This window comes from Hylobates moloch, unplaced genomic scaffold, assembly GCF_009828535.3.
Source record: "Hylobates moloch isolate HMO894 unplaced genomic scaffold, HMol_V3 SCAFFOLD_5, whole genome shotgun sequence".
Classification (NCBI taxonomy): domain Eukaryota; kingdom Metazoa; phylum Chordata; class Mammalia; order Primates; family Hylobatidae; genus Hylobates; species Hylobates moloch.
This window is the reverse complement of record NW_026652280.1, coordinates 120,302,296-120,325,214: the sequence shown is the minus strand read 5'-3', so window position 1 is coordinate 120,325,214 and position 22,919 is coordinate 120,302,296. Positions and strand designations below refer to the sequence as shown.

Genomic DNA, 22,919 nt, shown 5'->3' with positions numbered 1-22,919 from the left:
GAACATCCCTATATAACCATCCTTGAAAAGATGGTACAGAACCGAAAGCTGTCAACATTTCTGCCCGAAAGACATACAGAGATGTTATAGATCCCTGCAGAATTGTCTCTTATCATAGTCCAGCTCTCTTCTATTAATTCCAGACCCACATATACGGTTTTCTACTTGATACACCACCAGGACATCATAAAGGCATTTCAAACTTAGATTGCCACAGTGAACGCAGAAGATTATTTCATAATTCACTTTTCCTTTGATTTTCTATCTTAGTGAATAACTACTTCTCTAACCCACTGTCTTAGTCTGTTTTGCACTGCTACAACAAAATATCTGAGATGGGGTAGTTTATACGCAATAGAAATTTATTTCTTGAAGGTTTTGAGTCTAGGAACATCTAGATCAATGCACTAGCAGGTTAAGTTGTCTGGTAAGCGCTGTTCTGTGCCTCCAAGACAGTGCCTTGTTAATGCATCCTACATATGGCAGGGATGCTGTGTCTCACATGAAAAGAATGCAACAGGGCAAGACAGCCAAATGCTTCATGAAGCCTCCTTTATAAAGGCCTTAATCCCATTCACAAGAGGAGGATCCCTTGTGACCTAATCACCTTTTAAAGGCTGTACCTCTTAATACCATCACATTGGCCATTAAGTTTCAAAAACTGAATTTTGGAGGGGACATATTCAAACCATAGCAACCACCTTGATATCTGGGGATCATTCTACATGTCTGTTCTCTCTCATCCCATCTCCCAGTCCCACTCCTAGCTAATCAATCACCAAACTCACTCAATTTAATCTCATTTGTAGCTTTTATATCTGCCTACTCTTCTCCATAATTATGCTGCTCTCTTAATTAAGGTCCTTAACACCTCTTTCCTGGATTTTAAAATCCTACTGGTAGGTATCACTCCAAGCCATTCTTCCCACTCCTACCAGATAGTTCTTAATGCTGTTGTCTATAAAATAAAATTCAAACCTCTGTGTCACATAATGCTATTTGCTTTCTGGTCCTACCTTCCTTTCTCAGCCTTTTCTCTCCTCCAATTGCACACATTTGTTTAACTGTCAGCCCCTTCTTGGTAGAATATGAATTCCTCAGTCTCAGGGACCTACTAATTTGACTTTGATTCTGCTAAGAACACAGTGGACGTTGAATAAATTGTACTAGTTAAATGTTAATTGAGAACCTGTTGTGTACAAAGTTGTTTGTACTTTGCTCTATATTTCTTGGGTTTGTGTTTTTGCTTACATTTATAGGCTAAATTTTAGAAATAATAAGAAAACTAAATTTTAGACCAACTGTCTTATTGAAACTTTAAAATTTTCATTTTTTGTCATATTTATAGACTTTATTTATTTTTTTTATTATACTTCAAGTTCTGGGATACACGTACAGAAAATGCAGGTTTGTTGCAGAGGTATACATGTGCCATGCTGGTTTTCTGCACCCATCAACCTGTCATCGGCATTAGGTATTTCTCCTAATGCTATCCCTCCCCTAGCCCCCTACCCTGACAGGCCCCAGTGTGTGATGTTCCCCTCCCTGTGTCCATGTGTTCTCATTGTTCAACTCCCACTTATAGTGAGAATATGCGGTGTTTGGTTTTCTGTTCCTGTGTTAGTTTGCTGAGAATGATGGTTTCCAGCTTCATTCATGTCCCTGCAAAGGACATGAACTCATCCTTTTTTAATGGCTGCATAGTATTCCTTGGTACATATGTGCCATATTTTCCAAGAAAGAAGCTATTTATTTTTCAATGTCTCCATTTGTCAAAGGGGACATCCCGTAAATAAGTGTTACTAGCCAACCAGCTATTTTTACCCAAAAACTAACTATATATATATATATATAACTGACTATATATAACTATATATATCACTATAACTATAGTTATAGAGTTATAGTTATATATATAACTAACTATAGTTATAGAGTTTTAGTTATATATATAACTAACTATAGTTATAGAGTTATAGTTATATATATAACTATAGTTATAGAGTTATAGTTATATATATAGTTAGTTATATAGTCAGTTATATATATAGTTATATATATAGTTAGTTATATGTATATAGTTATATATACATAGTTATATATATATATAGTTAGTTATATATATGGTTAGTTATATATAGTTATTTTTACCCAAAACTAACTAAATATATATATTATATTATATGTATTTAATATATGTTTAACTAAATATATATATTTAGTTTTTATACTATAGTTATGTATATTTTATACCATAGTTATATATAGTTAGTTATAGTTAGTTATATATAGTTTTTTAACCCAAAAACTAACTCTCTCTATATATAACTATATATGTATATATTTTATATGTATATGTATATATTATATATAGAGAGAGTTAGTTTTTGGGTAAAAATAACTAACTAACTATATATATATATAACTATATATAGTTAGTTTTTGGGTAATAATAAATATATGTAACTAACTACATATAACTATAGTATATATATATAGTTATATATAGTTACTTATAACAAAACACATATATAATATATGTTTTGCTGTTGTTGTTTAATTTAGAACAAGATTTCTCAATCTTGGCACTATCCACATGTCCTTGGCAGATAATTCTTTTCTGTGAGGGCTGTCTTGTGCATTGTAAGATGCCTAGCAGCATTCCTCCTTTCTATCCATTCAACCCTGGCGGCACCCCCAATCTAGTTTTGACAACCAAAATTATCTCTGGACATTGCCAAATATCCCAGGAGGATTGCAAGAGTGGGGTAAATTGCACCCTGTTTGAGAATCACTGATTTAGAGCCACTGTCTGGCACTTTTAGCTCTCTACAAAGTATTCAAACAGAGTGAAGATTTTGTGTAAGTTTCTGTAACTGATATTTATGAATTAGTAGAAATATACATTGCAGCCAGAAAATAGTGCACTATAGTAACAATGTTTTAAGCTGTTTCACAGAATATACATACACATTACTGAATGGGATATTTACTGTGTAGAACAAAACCAGTGAAGGATATGATGCTCCAAAAGCTGCAGTGGTAAACCACATGGACCCTATTAACCATATGACTGTCTTTCTCAAACCATAAAAGAGATTTATACTTTCTCTGCTTTTATAGAATCATCTAGCTGTATACAGAGGGTTATTTTAAATTGTTTAGAAGATTTTCCTGGCTATTAAAATTCTTATGGCACTTTTATTGCCACAGTCAACATTAATTTATGGTAATACTAATAAATGTTTGTAAGTGTGTTTGATATTTTCCAGGAGGATATTTTCAGAATGGTTTTTAACAGTTGAAGTTTGCAAAGGGATTGCCATCATATTGTCTAATTCTTCTTGGTATTTTCAATAGAAGTGTTTAAAACTGCTGAGATATTATGCCCTAGAAAATGGACTTGAGTGTTGCACAATATCAGCTTTTCATTTGGGTTATGAGTCTTAACATTCACTTACAGCATCAACTCCAGCAGTTTCAAATATGCTTAAGAGCCATTTGGAATTTTAAAAGCATTCATAAATGAATGCATACCAGAACAGTTCCAATTGGTTGGATAAATAATGTACATTTTAAAAATTAAAGTAAAATAATATCAAAATGCATACAGACTTTGGTTAAATAGAATAAGTGTCTTTTGAGTCATTTAAATAGATTATCACATTGAGTGGGCCTTTCAGAAATGTTGTTTTTACATTTTATAACAAGCAGCAAAGAGTACACTAGAACTAGCAAATGTCAGGAACAGTAGTCAGGATTTCAAATAAGAAGATGATATTACTATATGATTTTTATGAAGAGTGAAAATCAGAAACCTGTTGTCATTTCATTTTCAAGAAACCTTATTTATTAAGAACATTAAAGCAAAGATTCACAAATGAATGAGAAGCCTTATAATACTTGTATTCAGCATGCATAATATTTGGAAAGAATCAAATTATATCACGCAGACTGAAAATTAATTAATAGCTGCTTTTTAAACTTTCTTATATTTCAGACTTTATAACTAAAAATATCAAATACTCTTATTTTCCAAAATCAAAATTGTCCCATTCACCTCCCCTCCTGCCACAATTCAAGAATCCTAAGGTCTGTGAGAACCACTCTGCCACTTCTCGCCAAGGTCTTCATGGTCCTTTTAGCACATTTGTGTGCTTTACTTCTATGCCAGGTATGAATGAACACGGGAATCTTTTTTTTTTTTTTTTTTTTTTTGAGATGGAGTCTTGCCCTGTTGCCCAAGCTGGAGTGCAGTGACTTGATCTCAGCTTACTGCAACCTCCACCTCCCAGGTTCAAGCAATTCTCTGCCTCAGCCTCCCGATTAGCTGGAATTACAGGTGCCCACCACCACGCCCGGCTAATTTTTTGTATTTTTTTAGTAGAGACGGGGTTTCACCATCTTGGCCAGGCTGGTCTTGAACTCCCGATCTCGTGATCCAGCCACCTCGGCCTGCCAAAGTGCTGGGATTACAGGCGTGAGCCACCGCGCCCAGCCTTAATCTTTATCAAGAATCCTGACCGCCCTGGGCACATAAGCAGCTTTCACTCTTTGAGGTCATACCTGGCCCCAGCATGATGGTATAAATAGGAAACACAACACCTTTACTGATCCCATAATACCTGTGTCCTTCAAGGTTCAGGATCTGGCCACCTTCATCATCTTCTCAGATGCCTATTTCTATTTTCTTCTCTTCCTTAGCAGTCCTGTGCGCTTCTCTAACATGTTAGATAGAAATTTAAAGTTGCCCTTAGTTACTACTAGAGCAAGAGAAGCAAGAACCAGGTTGTTTAGTTGCTCTTCCATTCTTTCTATTTTCCCAAAATGGTGAGAATAAATTGATAATTTTATTAGGCTTATAAATTGTCTATTGCCTCTCCATATATTTCTCTACCCCTCACAAAACTTGTGCAACACATGTTACCATTTTGCAGCCCCGGAATGACACTGGGATCATCTAGCTCTTTGCCCAAGGTTATAAAAGTAGAGGAGGCAGATCTGGGACTGCAACCCAACTCCATGTGAATCAAGCCCCTGAAACTTTGTAAATGTTTCAAATGAGATTAATGAGTCAATGGATGACAATGTGCTATTATTAAATTTAACCTTAGATAACTATAGAATAGTAATTTCAATCCCAGTTTTTGGTGTCTATGATAGGAAAAGTAATGGTCCCACAGGGCGACCACACCTTAATGCCCTCGACCTGTGAATATGTCAGGTTACACGGCAAATGGGAATTTAGGTGGCAGATAGAAATAGGGTTGTTAATCGGCTGACCTTGAGAGGCCTAGTTTGTCCTGGATTATTTAGGCAGTCCCAGTTTAATCACAAGGGTCCTTAAATGTGGAAGACTGGGACAGAAGAGTATTAGAGTGGTGTGAGAAGGACTCAACTGACCATTGCTGGTTGTAACGATGGAAAAGGGACCACAAACCAAAGAACACAAGCAGCCTCTGGAATCTGGGAAAGGCAAGAAAACAGAAGGTCCCCTAGATATCTAGAAAGAGTGCAGCCCTGATAACACCTTTATTTTGGCCCAGTGAGTCCCATTCTGCACTTCAGAACTAGAGAACTGTAAGATTATTGTTTTAACCACTTCATCTGTGGTAATTTGTTACAGAAGCTATGGAAAATTAATACAGTGTCTATAACAATTTTATGTTTTCAAAACATTCTAAACACAATTAACATTTGCTAATAAACCAGAACAAAATCAAAGAAGTTAATATTCCATTATCTTTAAGAAATTTTTTTGTCCAAGGCTGTCCTAAAACTGTAAATCCAAAGTTTCCAGTTTTTTTTTTTTTGAGATGGAGCCTGGCTCTTTGGCCTAGGCCGGAGTGCAGCGGCAGGATCTCGGCTTACTGCAAGCTCCGTCTCCTGCCTCAGCCTCCCGAGTAGCTGGGACTACAGGCGCCGGCCACCGCGCCCGGCTAAGTTTTTGTATTTTTGGTAGAGACGGGGTTTCACTGTGTTAGCCAGGATGGTCTCGATCTCCTGACCTCGTAATCCGCCCGCCTCGGCGTCTCAAAGTGCTGGGATTACAGGTGTGAGCCACCGCGCCCGGCCGGAAGTTTCCAGTTTTTCTTTCTTTCTATGGATTCAAGTATATAGTTATTCAATCAACAATTATTTATTAAGCACCTATTATTAACTTGGTGTTGAGGAGATGGTGGGAAGCAGACAAAAGTTTCTGGCCTTCATACATTCAAAAGTCAATTCATTCAGTGCTCTCTGAGCACTTACCTCAGATCCTGTTGGTGGCTTGAAATCAGCTATTATAGAAGCATATACACCAGAGAAAACAGTAAGTGACCCCCAGGCATTGTCAAACATTTCCTAGTACACCCATGCCTGTATACCAAGTACCTGGGGTAAGATGGTGCCTGATCCATAGTTAGCACTTAATAAATAATAGTCAAATGAATAACTGAAAAAGTGAATATAAAATATTTCATAACAACTAGTATCACAGGAATAATATCTTAATAGAAAATGCTTTGGGGACTGTTTTGTTGAAGGAAGAGCCACCTAAGGAAATGCCTTTAAGGAAGCTTTTGCCAATAAAATAAATTTCATTGAATGATCTCATTTCTTGTTCTGTCACTGTAGAACCAATGAGTTGAATGGTGATTTTTAAAAAATCTTCCTCCTTTATTTTCACCTTTGTCTCAACTGCAAGCAATTAATTTCTAAACTATCAAGAAACCAAATTATGCTGTCTAATAGACCAACCCAGTGATATAGTTTGGCTGTGTCCCCACCCACATCTCATCTTGAATTGTAACTCCCACAATTCCCACATGTTGTGGGAGGGACCCAGTAGGAGGTCACTGAATCATGGGGGCGGGTCTTTCCTGTGCTATTCTCATGATAGTGAATAAGTCTTATGAGATGTGATAATTTTATAAAGGGGAGTTTCCCTGCGCAAGCTCTCTTCTCTTGACTGCCATCACACCATGTGAGATGTGCCTTTCACCTTCCACCATGATTGTGAGGCCTCCCCAGTCATGTAGAACTGTGAGTCTATTAAACCTCTTTCTTTTGTAAATTGCCCAGTCTGTCTTTATCAGCGTGAAAACGGACTAATACACCCAGTATGTAATACCTAGTAGTTCAATTGTTTACACTTATCTTTCAATGGTGGTATTAAAGAGGTTGAGAATGTGTAGCCTAATGTTAAGTCTTTAAGTGAGAATGATGGAGAAATAGACTCTATTTTGTCTCTATTAGAAATAGTCTCTATTTAGAATAGTGTCTATTATTTAGTCAGCCAATAATGTATATTGGTTGACTAAAAGTAAAATCAAACATAATACTGTTGCCCCTTGAATAACATGGCTTTGAACTGTTTTGGCCCACTTACATGGAGATTTTCTTCCACCTCTGCTACCACTGAGACCACAAGATTAACCTCTCCTCTCCTCCCTTCCCCTCAGCCTACTCACTGTGAAGACCATGAGGAAGAAGACCTTCATGATGATCCACTTCCATAGTAAGTATATTCTTTCTTCCTTATGATTTTCTTAATAATATTTTCTTTTCTCTAGTTTACTACTTTTCTCTAGTTTATCATAAAAATACAGTATATAATACATATAATATACAAAATATGTGTTAGTTCACGACTTAGTTTATAGGTAAGGTTTCTGGTCAACAGTAGGCAATTAGTAGGTAGTTAAGTTTTGGGGAAGTCAAAAGTTATACACTGAGTTTTTTTACTGCTTGGGGGTTGGCACCCCAACTTCTCACATTGTTCAAGGGTTAACTACAAGAGTAAAATAAATCCTTACTCTTCCTTTATATCTTAAGACTTCTTTCCCTTAAATTATTACCTTCTCCAAGAAGATTTCTATAACCCTCTAGGAGAAAAAAAATGGGTCCCCCAGGCTTCTATGGCATGATGTATATGCTCCTATGTGCATGATGTGTATTCATCATATACAGTACAATATAACTGCATATAAGTATCTGTCTCCTCAATGTGAGTAAATAAAATGTAATGACTTTCTTTGTTTTTATTAATAATTATACACTCAGAGTATAAGGAGTTCGGTAATGTTTGAATTTGTGGTCAAACTAATACATTAATGGATTAATTAATAGTGCTTTATGTCTTAAAGGTAAACCCAAGACTTTCATAGAAGTAAACAACTAAGAAAAAAAAATAGAAGGATGCAGATTTTTTTGAGGCCAAACCAATGCCAGTTGTTCTTCAGATTTAATGAAGAGTTGTCAAATGAACACAGGGTGTTTGGTATTTGTTCCAAGGCATGAGGAAGAACAGGGATACTATGTTAACTCTTTTTGAAAGTTCAATGACAAATGAGTAGAAACAGGAATTTCTCCAACATGTATTGAATAGCCAACACCTCTAGTAAACAAGCATCTGGTTGAGATGTTTCAGAATCTCTATGGAAATGTTAAGTCCACTTAAATTCCAGGACTCAGCAATGTTTCAGTACATTTTATTTAGGAACTACTTATACCCATGTTTATTGTTTGAATATATTTCATTAAGGAATTGTTTGACTCATTTATATTTAAGCACAATTAGATACAATCAGTAGAAAGATCAAACATGTATATTTTCACCAATATTTAGCGTAAATAACAAATGCAGTACGGGCCTGGTGGCTCATGCCTGTAATCCCAGCACTCTGGGAGGCCAAGGTAGGTGGATCACCTGAGGTCAGGAGTTCGAGACCAGCCTGGCCTGTCTCTACTAAAAATACAAAACAATTAGCCAGATGTGGTGGTGGGTGCCTGTAATCCTAGCTACTCGGGAGGCTGAGGCAGGAGAATTGCTTCAACCTGGGAGGCGGAGGATGCAGTGAGCCGAGATCACGCCATTGCACTCCAGCCTGGGCGACAAGAGAGAAACTCCATCAAAAAAAAAAAAACAAACAAAAAATAAAACCACAAAATGCAGAGAATAAACAGCTGAACTGGTTTACTGACCTCTGCATTTTCTTGAGTAGATGTTACAGATGCATCATTTTCTGTGCCCTTTGGTTTCTGCCAAATTACAGCAGCCAATCAATGCATATTCCTCCTCTTGGTCCCTTTGCTGCTATTGAACAGAAATAAGTGCAACTCTCCACGTCAGTGAGCTGGGCTGGGGTCCAGGAGAAAGGAAAATCTTGAATTTAGAATTTGGGCTTATCCACTGCTCAGCAAGACATTCCAAAATTTAAAGAAGATGTAACTAACAAACGTTATGTGAATAATATAACCAGGGCCTGTTTTCACTGGTCATGAGACACCATACTCAATTGGGGAAATAATTATTTTTGTCTTGTTAGATTTCAGACTGCTGTGCCATTACTTGGACGTGTCTTTTCATTATGTACTATGTATCTTTAAATACGTATTCCCTGTTGTGGTAGTTGTTATTTTAAAACATTTAAATTCTAGATTCAATAATATTTTGAATAATAACTATGAATTTGGAAAATATGATATTCTCTTTGGTAGGGTAATTATTAGTTTTATCCCCATCAGGAAGTAAAGGCTAAAGCTCGCCTGGGCACATGGGCAGGGGAATTCCATGACCGGACACAATACTTTCGGTTTTAAAGATTCTTTTTAACATCAACAATTTAACATCAACAATTTGATTACAGACTTTTATATCAATTGATTTTTTTTGTTTTCATTCATTTAAAAAAATAATTTTGGACTTGTCAAACATTTTGTGATACCATTTTAACTATTATCTTAAAAATTATAGTTTGCATTTATAAAGAGATAATTAAATAGTAAATGCTTTTTCATAAAACTTTCTATAATTTTCTGTATAAAAGAAAAAAACTATATCTTTTTGTGTTAAAATAGTAAGATAACTGATACAAAACTTAATTAAATTTTAAAACATGGAGGGTGTGTGTGTGTGTATGTGTGTGTGTGGTGAAACTGGGTGTAAGTTTTTAGGGGCAAACTCCGTTTCATTTCCAATTTCAAAATATTGCACTAAGATTTATTTTAGAAGAGAAAAAAAATAAGGAATAGCAGAGCCTGTTTCTTTAGTTTCACACACCCAAACTGTGATTGCCTTTGATTCTCAGCAGCTATCAAGGACATAGTTAAAATATCCTAAAAAACAAGGATTGTGATCTACTTTCATTTTCTTCCCCCACAATCTCTCATTCACCCATTCTCCAAATAGTGATTGATTGCCTGACACTCTGCTAAACACTGATAACACTGTAGTGGACTGCATGTTCCGAAAATGACAACAAGAGTATTGCTTATTCTACATGCTCTTTTATGATATGACCAGGCCAGGGCTTCCTCAAGAATTCCCTTCCTTCCTGATCATTGGTCTAGCCTTAGAATTTCCTTCTAACAAATTGAATGTAGTAGAAATGAAAATGCATGTTTTTTTTTAATTTCACTCTTATTTTAGATATAAGTACATGTGCAGGTTGTGTTATAAGCATAGTACCCAATAGTTAGTTTTTAAATCCATGCCCTGCTCCCTCCCCCAACCCTCTAGTGGTCCACAGTGTCTATTGTTCCCATGTTTATGTTCATGTGTACTCAGCGATTACCTCCCACTTGTAAGTGAGAACATGTAGTATTTGGTTTTTTGTTCCTGTGTTAATTTGCTTAGGATAATGGCCTCCAGATCTATCCATGTTGCTGCAAAGGACATGATTTTATTATTTTTTATGGCTGTGTAGTATTCAATGGTGTGTATATACCACATTTGCTTTATCCAATCCACCACTGATGAGTGCCCAGGTCAATTCCATGTCTTTGCTATTGTGAATAGTGTGGTGATGAACACATGAGTCTGTGTGTCTTTCTGGTATAATATTTTCCTTTGGGTATATACCCAGTTACGGATTGCTGGGTCAAATGGTAGCTTTGTTAAAAGTTCTTTGAGAACTTTCCAACCTGCTTTCCAGAGTGGCTGAACTAATTTACATTCCCACCAACAGTATATAAGTGTTCCCTTTTCTCTTCAGCCTCACCAGCATCATTAAAGATTTTAATATAAGACCTCAAACTATAAAAATCTTAGAAGAAAACCTAGGAAATACCTCTCTTGATATTGGCCTCAGCAAATAATTTTTGGCTAGTTCCCCAAAAGCAGTTGCAACAAAAACAAAAATTGGCAAATGAGATCTAATTAAACTAAAGGGCTTCTATATAGCAAAAGGAACTATCAGTAGAGTGAACAGACAACCTACAGGATGGGAGAAAATATTTGCAAGCTATGCATCTGACAAAGGTCTAATATCCACAATCTATAAGGAACTTACATCAACAAACAGAAAATAAATAACCCCACTAAAAATGGACAAAGGACATGAACAAACACTTTTCAAAAGAAAACATACGAGAAACCAACAAACATAAAGAAATGCTCATCATCATCATCCTCATCATCACTATTCAGAGAAATGCAGATTAAAACCACAATGAGATACCATTTCATACTAGTCAGAATGGCTATCATTAAGAAGCCAAAAATCCAGGTTTTTTTGAGGCCAGGTTAGAAAATATCCTTACTATGGTTTGAATGTTCCCTCCAAAATTCATTGAAATTAAATCTCCAATGCAGCAGTAATGAAAAGTGAGACCTTTAAGAGGTTATTGGGTTGTGAGAGTCTTGAATCCATTCTTGAATTAATGGATAAATTTGTTAATGGATTGATGATTATTATGGGGGTGGGACTAGTAGCTTTAAAAGAAAAGCAAGAGGCCAGGCGCGGTGGCTCACACCTGTAATCCCAGCACTTTGGGAAGCTATAGCGGGTGGATCACCTGAGGGGTCAGGAGTTTGAGACCAGCCTGGCCAACATGGTGAAACCTCATCTCTACTAAAAATACAAAAATTAGCTGGGTGTGGTGGCAGGTACCTGTAATCCCAGCTACTTGGAAGGCTGAGGCAGGAGAATGGCTCGAACCCGGGAGGCGGAGTTTGCAGTAAGCTGAGATTGGGCCACTGCACTCCAGCCTGGGTGACAGAGCAAAACTTCATCTCAAAAAAAAAAAAAAAAAGCAAAAAAGCAAGAGCGACCTGAGCAGGTTAGCATGCTCAGCCCCCATGCCATGTGATACCCTGCACTGCCTGGTGACCCTGCACAGAGACTTCACCAGCAACAAAACTCTTACCAGAAGCAGCCTGGGCCTTGGACTTCTCAGACTCCATAACAATAAGAAATAAATTCATTTTCTTCATAAATTATGCAATTTCCGGAACAGTTATAAGCAACAGAAAGTAAACAAATACAGTTATGCATCTTCTGCCTAGTTTTCTTGAAAGTCTTGCCCTAGGGGAAGTGGGCCACCATGTAAGAAGTTTGACTCATCTGAAACTATCTGATGAAGAGACCATGTATAGGCACTTGGATCAACCGTTTAGCTGAGGTCAGGCTTTGCAGAATAATCACATATCAGATGTGAATGACTCTGTCTTGAATCTTCCAGCTGCTCCCAGTCAGCGCTATAAGGAATAGGAAATTGTCCAGAAAAACTCAGCTTAGATTTCTGACCTACAAAATTGTGAAACACAGTAAAATGATTGTTCGTGTAAGCCACAAGATTTTAGGATAATTTACTGTATGACCATAGATACCCATAACAAATGCTATTAATAAAAGCTAGCATCCACTGAGCTCTTTTTTATCTCTTAGGCACTTATTTAATTGTTAGGTAAATATTAACATTATCTCCATTTTCTAGTGGGGAGCAAAAAAAACTGGCGCAAGAACACACGGTTTGGAAGAGATGAAGTCAGGATTTAAATGCAAGACTTGCATTTTAACTGCTATGATCTACAAAGTCCCTGCCCTCAAGGAGCTCACAACCAGTAGAGAAATAAGCTCATAAGTAATTATAATAAAATGTGACAAGATGCTATGGGCTTATACAAGATGCCATGAGAATTTAAAAGAGAGGTAATAAAATTTTTTGGAGTGAGTAGAGAATAGGAAAAAAGTAAAAAAAAAAATTTGAAAACATAGTATGATTATGTGAATATCAGGTGCTTCAGAAAAGAACACTGGCCATCATTTTCTTTTTTTCTTTCTTTTTTTAGTAGGAGACAAATATAGCTGAAGCAAAAGAAAGTAACAAGATGGAACAAAAAATTTGAGGTGGTAATATAGGAAAGGTTAGCATGGACCATTACATTCCATGCTGAAGCTTTTGTAATTTTTTATATAAGTGATAAGAAATCATTGGAAAAATTTGATTAGAGAAGCAGAAAAGAGAGCTTGCATTTTTACAGTATAATTCTGGTTGAAGTGCGGAAGACGAATTGAATTGAATTTAGAAATGGGTACTCAAATACATATTTTATATAAAAGAATAGATGGATTAATTTAAGTTGTAATTTCATTTCTCTTTGTCCTTCTCTACTGCCTTAGGCAATTTGTCTTATCATTTACAGAAAAACAATATAGTATATACAAAACAGTACACACAGCGATAACGAGAAACAACATTTATTGAACACTTACTATGTGTGTTGTCCTTTAATCCTAACAATAAACCACAATGTAAAACTTATTATCCTTTTTTATAGAGGGAGAACTGAGGTAGAGTTTATTAAAGATTAGTAATTTGGTCACAGAGCTGGAATTTCAGCCAAATTTCAGTTCCAAGTTCTGAGACAGAGTTCAGTAGTGGCAAACTTTGAAGCGGCTATTTTTAATTTAACTTAGTAAAATTTATCATAGAAACATGGATACAGTGCTAGGAATATAAAGGAAAGGGGCCCTTAGCCAAAGTAAAAAGTTTGGGAAAAGCTTTCTCAAGTGCATAAAGGAATCCCAAAGCATGAATTTCTTCCTTCAAGTATTCATTATTTCATTCATAAAATATTTTAGAGTGCCTATGATGCCAGGCACCATGCCAAGGGAATAAGAGAGTTGTGGGTTTTGCATACTTGAAGCACAGTTTGTAGCCTGTAGAGTTAATTTAAAAAAATACAAGATTAAATAACATTATGAAAAGAAAAGTACATGGTTCTATGTAAGATCCTCAAAAAGGAATCCTCATCTAACCTGGGGAAGTAAGGTTTAAGCCAAGTGTTAAAGGGTGAGTAAGGGTTATTCTGGTGAGGCGGGGGAATGTGATGTAGGAAGAGCATTCCAGGCACAGGGAAAATCATAATGCAGGCAGAGAGATGGATGAGCACATGAACGGGAAGATATTAAATGTGATGACAACAGAAAGTTAAAAGCAGAATTATTAGTGTAATAGGCAGGCCTAATCCATGAGGAGTTTAACGGCATCCTATGGACTATGAGTACCATTTGAAGGCATTTAAAAATTTGATTTAGGGTTTATTAAGTTCACTCTGGCTGCTGTGTGCAGAATGAGTTGAAAAAGTGCCAGGATGGAAGTGTGGATACATGGATAAATTGTAAATACATATTGGAAATATAACTGATAAGATTTGGTGATTGATTATATATCAGGATTGAAAAAGGAAAGAGCAATATGAAGGATACTTTGTTTGTTTATAGATTGCATGACTGAATAGATGGTTGTACATGGAGCACTGTGGGAACTGGAAGAGGACCAATGGGGTAGGGAAGGGCAAGTGAAAATGGGGATGGGAGGGAGGAATTGGAGGGATCATGAGCTCAGCTTGGACTAGCTTAGTCTGAGGAACCATTGAGCTACTCAAGGTGAGAGCTAATTAGTAGTTGGATATTTGGAGTTAGGAATGATATCTGTAGTGAAGATACAGATTTTTAAATCCCTGCAAATAGATATATGGTCCATGAAGTTATGCAATTACTTAGGGAGGGAAAATAGAGTGACAAGATAAGGGTGCCATGGACAGAGGAATGAAGAACATTTCAGGGTTGGATGTGTTAGGAGACAAAGGAGACAGTAGAATATCTTAAAGAGTTAGGAGTTAAACCTGAGCAAGACCATGTAATAGAGAGTTTCAAGGTGGAGGAAGTAGTTTATATGTCATTTGCTGCCAATAGAAAATGTGGAGCTGAAAATGAAAGTGTTGAATTCTGCCCTTTGGGATAACATTTGTTTCAGTGGGGTGTTAAGGGCAGGTTGCAGTGCGAAGGAAGGAGCTCTCTTGGAAGAAATTTTACTGTAAAGGATATAAAACAGCACCTGGGTGAGATTCAGGATCAAGGAAGGCATTTTATTGTTTATTGGAGGTTTCTTTGTCTGTTTTTATCTATTTATTTATTTATTTATTTATTCTTGGTTTTAGAGTGGAAGATTCTAGGTAGTATTTGAATGTTCTTGTCAGAGTTCACCAAACAGAGAAAGGTGAGTATTTGTATGTCAAGTCTTGCTCATCCCACCAAGGAAACGGAGTTATTTCAAAGAATGAGATCAAAGAGAAAAAAGAGATCACAAAGATCAAAATTTGCTTAGAAGGTGAGAACATGACCAGAAAATATATTGCTACAATAATTTTAAGAAATATTTTCCGGAGTCTTTTTTTTTTCTTATCACTTCAAATAAATCTGTGGTCATTTGTATAGCCATTAATTCTGCCTTGTGAGATTTGTGGTTCTTTTAATGCAGTTAATAACCCTAATGTTTATTTAGAGTAGATATCATTTCAACATTCTGCATGTCAGATGTGCCCAATGAAAGTATATTTTCATGTCTGTATTTCTCAAATACCTAAGCTCATCTTCATATTATAAACAAGAATTTGTTTTCTAAAAGTAATTCTAGATTCTCGGTTCCTGAAAACACAAAGACTTAACACAGGTTGCTAGCAACCTTTATTGAAATCCAACACTTGATGTGCCATAGAAGTGAGATAAAATTTCTCACTCTGAAAAATTAATGATGACAACAGCAACAGCAAAAGAAGAATCACTGAGGAGAACATTGCTGGCCCCTTCCTCACTGTAAAATACAAAAAAAGCAGCTCTAGCCAGCACCAGGGATGGTAGAAGCAAGACAAAGAGGAATTCAAACCCATATTGCTATGAAGGACATGAAAACAGGTGCTGGCTGACCATGTAGCTCCTGGGTACTTCTACTCACAGTTCTCCCCTACCCCGACTCCAACATTGGAGCCTCAGTCATAGCACAGTTAATGTAGACATGAAGCAAACTGGCTGTCTATTACTGGGAGAACAGAAAATTAAATATGGTGGACACATACTATGAAATACTATGCAACAGTTGGAAGCAATGAATTAGGTATGCATTCAAAATCATAGATAAATGTTAATATATTTTGGGGGTTTAAAAAAGTGTAAGAAACAGAAAGATAACTATAATTTATACTATAATATCATTTACATAATTTTTTAAAGATTCAAAACAATACTTAACAAGGATAGAACATACAAACAGACATATCTTAAACAAAATAGTGTGAGTCCCTGGTGAGAGAGGGGGTCGGAGAAGAATGGAACTAGTGACCATTGACGAAAAGGATAATTAGTAAAAATAAAACAAAATGAGAACTAATAACGACAATGTGCCATGAACCTAGACTTATGATTAAAACATGTCTCTGTATCACCACCCAAAAAAGATAAAAGAAATTATAACAAAACCAGCTGTAAAAAATTGTATAATGAAATATGCAAATAGATTTATAGTTAATGTAATTTTCAGATTGCAAACTGCCCAAATGTAAATTTAGAAGGGGATGGGCTTTCTGCTACTGAGCCATTTCAGATGAACAAAGAATTCAGCAGCCATTCCTACAGCTACTATTGATTCATCAAACTCTCCCTAGTAGTTTCAAAAGGCACATAGTGAAAAGGGTCATAAAGGGTACAAAATAAGATTTTCAATGAAGTGACCCTTTTATGAAAGAACACGAAATTTGGAGAAGGGTTAAAAAATCTCAGTAGACTACTAAAAACCTCAAAAGATTGATCAATTTTGTCAAGCTCATTTTGAGACTGTTTTCATATATCATAACATATTTTTGAGAGACAAAGACGTAAGGCATTACCAATTAATAAATAACAGCAAATCTATATACTGGACAATTTTATTAAATTAATATTTTATACTTGTGTTGAATGTCAATCTTGACCCAAACAATGCCATGACTTTGAGTAGAACAAAAGAAGGTTAAAAACGTCCTTCACATGAAAGTTTTATATTCTGACAGTACAAAGGAATGAAATACTTTCTCATCTGAAATAGCAGTTGTCTGGGAGGTTCTTTTATTCTTTCATTGGCACATAGTAAATTGAGTCTTTTCAACAGTAATGCAATTGGGAACTTTTAAGATAATTAAGAAACATAAAATATGTCAGTCTTCTCAAACATAGTTGGAATATGAGTTTTAATCTCTCTCCTTGAAGAACAGTAGTATAAGTATAGGTCTCATCATTTTTTAAATAATATTATTTAAATACATACCAAGAAAAATGTCTAATAACTGTGTACAGAAAAATAAAATTTCTGTGTTCTATAAATATTTAAGAGCTGTACTTGAAATATATTGCTAATATATGAGCAAAAATATTTTAATATTTTGATACAATGTAGCAACAAATATTAAAAAAGAGAAAGGAAATCCTGTAATAAAAATTAGGTTTGATGACTTGCTCTGGTATAAATGTAGGGAATCAGTTCTCTCCTGACTGTCTTGAAGGTCATAGACAACACAGAGGGACAAGCAAATATCTATCTGTCCCAACCTCTGCAGCTAAATTGATTGTAGCACAGCATCACTGGTTGCAGAACCTACACCAACTCCCTATAGTATCTGTAGTCTCCATAAGGTTTCCAACAGTCCCATCTAGTTTATAGAATTTAAGATGGAACCTTGTGATTCACACCAGCAGCATTAGCATAGGTGATTCGTGCCTCAACTCCTGTTCAAAAGAGTAAATTTTCATGAAAGTACATATAGGTGAAACCCTTCCAAACATTGTCATCTTATTCATAATCCACTCTCAAATTACTCTTTTCCCATTTCCTCTGTGATCTGCCTCCACATTCTACAATAACTCAGTCTATGATCAAGAGAGATATTACTCCCAATTCAGAGTTGCTCCCGAGAAGCACATTTTAGTTCCCCCTTAAAGGCTCTCGATACATTGAGGACATAAATCTCTGAGCAATTAACATTTGACAGTCCCCACCTGCTCCAAGATATGATTGACCTCTTGTCATCAGAGCTCCTACTCAGTTCCAATGGTGTTTTCCTCAGGATGTAATGTAATCATCATTACAAAAGTTGAACACCGACATTGCATAGGTCCTATATAGCGCATGTGGAAATAAAACAGAATCCTAGCTGTAGTTCTGCCTAATTAAAAAGAAAATTATGCTGTGCTCTAAGATAAAATACAGAGTCTCACCAAGAAGGCTCCTCAAAGAGACGTAAAACTGTCATTAAAGTATCTAACTTTTAAACATCTCAGACCCAGGGAAGTTTTCTGTATGCTAATTTAAATATTTCTAACATAAAATAGAGAGCATGTCATTAGATGACACACGCACAGAATAACATTCAACCTTCAGAGTTACAAGGCCAAAGCAGTTCTCGTTAAATAAGACATCGACAAAGAGAATGGTTCTCCGTTCTGTACACCTTTATGGAGGATGAAGAAGGCCACCTTTCTTGGGCTCATGAATTCTCTTTTCTCCTCTCAGAGCAGAAATTCATCACACAAGGTTTAATTTGAGAAAACATCTCCTTGGAGTTACAACTTAGCATAGCTGAATATAGATCTACGTTTTAATTCCAATTTTGCTACTAATAAGTTATGTGAGTTTGGGGGAGAAAGCAAACACTTCAACTCTATAAGCCTCAGTATACAAATGTATGAACTAAGAAGTTTATATTAGATGATTTCAAAGGTTCTTTGTACCTCTCATTTTTATGTTTCTTTATTCTAAACTGAATTTCATGGTTGTTTAATTTGTTTGATAATTGCATCATATATATCTAGGGAATGCTAGGTGTGTGCTAAATATCGAAATACAAAGCCAAAAAGCCACAGCATACATTTTATATATCTATCCAAACATCAATGTTACATAATATGTATTTTATGAACATTATACGAAAGATATTTTCAAGATAAGAAAAAGAAGTGATGAATTCTTTCTGGGATACAGAAACAGTTATCTCAGTAGAAGCGTTATTTGATTCAGACCTTGAAGGATGACTTATTTCCTGCAGATTGGGATGTACAGAGATGCCATTTCCAAGTCCCTTCAAATTCTGTGATTCCAAAAAATAATTTACTGATATTTTGACCAAGTATTAAACAAATAAATATCACCATTACTAGAAATAATAAATATTTGAATGTGTACCTCAATGTTAAAAGTTATAAAATTGAAACTAAAGCCACTGGGTCACCTCACAGTCACTACTGTATCAAAGACTAGACTATTAACATTTAACTTCCTTTTTCCATTTGTATTCTTTCAGGACTTCTGGCGGCAAATGGCAAAACCCAACTTGAACTACACAATGCAAAAGCAGAAATGCTGCTAGACCTCAGGGACAGTGGAAATTGAGAACAACAGAAACTGCCTACACTCTAAATTGCCAACTTGACTTCATTCTCTTAGTTTAGCTTCTTCTATTTGATGGAAAAAGCAGCTACTAGCAGCATCTGAAACTCTAAACTTACAACTTCTCCTCTTCCCCCTCTACCTCCTGCTTCTACTGGTTCTGCTTCCTCAACTCCAATTTGGAAAAGAAAATTACTAGCTTGGGTCTTGTGCTCTCCATCAGAAGACTCAATTGAGGTTTTTGCGACAAGTAATATCATTGGACCCATTTGGTTCTGGTAACCACCATGGAATTAGCACTGTCACTAGGAAGCGAAGGTAATATAAGAACATGTTCAGGCCCCACCATTGACTGGCTGTGTGATATTGGAAAAGCTACTTGATTTTTCTAGGTCTCCTTTTCCTCATCTGTAACATGGAAGAAGTACTAGTTCCCAACTTAGATCGATCTTGTGAATATTAAATGAATTAATGTACATGAAGTGATTAGCATAAGATCAGGTACATATGAAATGCACAATTAAATAGTGAATAGTATTTTTAAATTATTATGTTCATCATCATCATGGAAGCTCTCATTAGAATCACATCTTTGGAAGGGGGAAAGGTGAGTTCCACAGAAAAATAGTGGAAAGTATTGGACAAGTAAAATAGATAAGTTTTATTTACACCACTGCTGGAACATCTTATTTTGAAAACTATTTTTGAGCAAGAATATAAAAAACAGTTAAATACAAAAAATGAAAAGGTGAATCATTCGTCTAATGGAGAAGAAAAACAAGGATAATTAGAATAAATTTACAGATAACTAAAAAGAAAGCACAAGTCTTTTTTATGGTGTAGCGGCTGACATATCCTATTTTTCCTTTGATCATATAAATGCATTAGAGTCACAAGTTTTACTCACAGTGCAATTCAAACGTCTTCCTCTGGGGCCACACCCACTGGTACAGAGGAGGGGAGACATGAAAGAAAATAAATGAAATACTAATTATAGACTTTATACATAATTTACATATTATAAATTATATAATTTAGTATAATACAACTTTCAGGTAGGGTCCAGCTTTCCTTGGCAAAAACATTCAGTGGTTTATTTAGATTCTTCTCCTTGCTTCTTTCTTTGAAATGTTGTCTGGATAAGTGGTTGTAGTTGGAGGAAGGAGAGGAGTTTTGCAGCTTTTATGTCCTTGCGGATTGCCAGGGGAGATAAGGCTTACTAGCTGCATGCAGGTCCCAAGTGGGATACACTGGACTTAGGGATACTGGCCCTGCTGACAGCTTGTGAATCAAGTTTCTGATTGCACTGTTTATGATTTGGTCTCTCTTGCTTGGTCAGGGCCTGGTAGTTCTCCTTGACTATCTCCATCTCAGTGTGGCTATCGCTGGCTGGAGATACTTTGGTGAACACCAGTCTTTTCATCCAGCCTAAACTGGTTCTTCTACAGCCTCTGCCTCTGCTGGAGGTGTATCTGCCCCTGACATGGTGAGTCTCATGACAAGCCTGCTGGCACTCAAGGCAGCATTAGCATCACCCGGGAATGCCACTCTTTCAGATATCCACTTGGTGTACTGCCTCATCTCCTTCAGGATTTTACTCAAGGATCACTTTTCAGTGAGGCCTAAATAAAAGCACATCTCCCACAGCACTTCCTATTCCCCTTCTTGCTTAGCTGGTAATGTCATCTAACTTTTAACGTATTTTATTTATTTATTTTTTAATGTGTGTCTTTCTTTCACTAGAATGTAAGCTCCATGAGGGTAGAGACTTTCGCCTCTGTTTAATACAGCATATCCCATGTTTAGAACATAGCCTGGAACAAAGCAAGCAGTGAATACGTATTTATTGAATAAATGAATAAAGAAATAGAAACCAGGAAATGCTTCAGAGTCCAAATACACTCTCTCTCTCTGTGTGAATATAGTGTTTCATTCTCCTAACTAGTGTGGCTGCTGGCACATAGTAGGTGAATGAATAGAAGGGTCTACATTCAATTTGTCCTTTAGTCCTTGGTATGGCTCAGCCAATGTGGTCCTTGAACTAGCCATTTGGCCCCTTTCCAGTGTTGGCTTTCATTCTTCAACTATTACTTGATGACTCTCCTTCCAGGGTGTTTAATTCTGATTTAATTATATGTAAACCACTGTAGCATCCCTCCTTGTGATGTGCCCTTGAAGATTCTGTATCTGTCTTTTACCCATGTTTTATTCTAGCCTCTGTAACTCCTTGCCTGCTAAAAAGAGGAATTCCTGTGTAGACAGATCTCCACTATCCTTATTTGGTTTCAGGCTGTTAGATTGTCTGCTCATTTTCTCTCTCTTTTTTTTTTTTGAGATGGAATCTTGCTCTGTCGCCCAGGCTGGAGTGCAGTGGCGCAATCTCAACTCACTCTAACCTCCACCTCCCTGGTTCAAGCAATTCCCCTGCCCCAGCCTCCCGAGTAGCTGGGATTATAGGTGCACACCACCAGATCTGGCTAATTGTTTTGTATTTTTAGTAGAGGCAGGGTTTCACCATGTTGGCCTGACTGGTCGCAAATTCCTGACCTCAGGCAATCCGCCCGCCTTGGCCTCCCAAAGTGCTGGCATTACAGGCATGAGCCACCATGCCCGGCCTGCTTATTATCTTTATGGTTACTTCTGGAATGCCTTGTTCATCTCATTTGGACCTCATTGAACAACAAACTCAATTTACCCTGTGTGAAGTTTCTTTATGTAGTCATACTGCACCTTGCTCCATTTAAAGACCAATGTATTTAGGATCTAAATTCTATAAGCATACTATGAATATTGCAAGGTTATAATACAAGCTTGCAGCTTTAAAAACAGCAACCATTTATTGAGCTTTTATTATGTGACAGACACTATGCTATGCATTTTTTATGTATTGCCTCATTTTATTTGCATGTAACTTTGTGAATAGAGGTTGCGGTTTTAGCCCATTTGCTAGATAAAGAAACTAAGATTTAGAGAAACTAAGAAATGTGCCCCAAATCACACAGTAAGTAGCAGAATTGAGGTTCATGGTTAGTTGTGTCTGTCATCAAGGCTTATGTTCTGAAGGACCACACTAAACAGCCTCTATTATTTTCGGCCACAAAAGAGGAATTTTACCATTCCACAGTTCATTTATTAAATAAGTGAACTGTGTCAATTCAGAGCCAAGAATTCTTTTAATTTATAGTAGAGCAAAAAAGAACATTTTTGTCCATCAGAAATATCTTATGATTTGGTGAATTCCCAGAAGAACACCGAGATCACAAATAAACAAATGGATTTCAATAAGACAGAAATATCTTTTTTCTTTTACACCAATATCATCTTTTCTTTACTCATTTGTCATGCTATATTGCATTCATATTCCATTGTTTAGAAAAGACAACACAAAACTATTTCTCTAATACTCCCTCTTATCTCTTTTTACATGTTGATTTTGTCTATTAAGCCACCAAAGT

At 36.2% G+C, this 22,919-nt stretch overlaps 1 protein-coding gene across 2 annotated transcripts in view; it reads left to right on the top strand.

The window, feature by feature from the left end:
- PRMT6 (protein arginine methyltransferase 6) overlaps positions 1–21,326 on the top strand; it is a 52,491-nt gene extending 31,165 nt beyond the window's left edge. The window contains exons 3-4 of one of the 2 annotated variants that reach the window (XM_058439525.1): positions 7,446–7,501; positions 19,379–21,326. The gene's annotated coding sequence lies outside the window, so the exon portion shown is untranslated. Of the gene's footprint in view, positions 1–7,445; positions 7,502–15,211; positions 15,338–19,378 lie in introns of those variants that run through there. The other variant, XM_058439524.1, reaches the window with a different exon arrangement.
- The last annotated feature ends 1,593 nt before the right edge of the window (positions 21,327–22,919 follow it).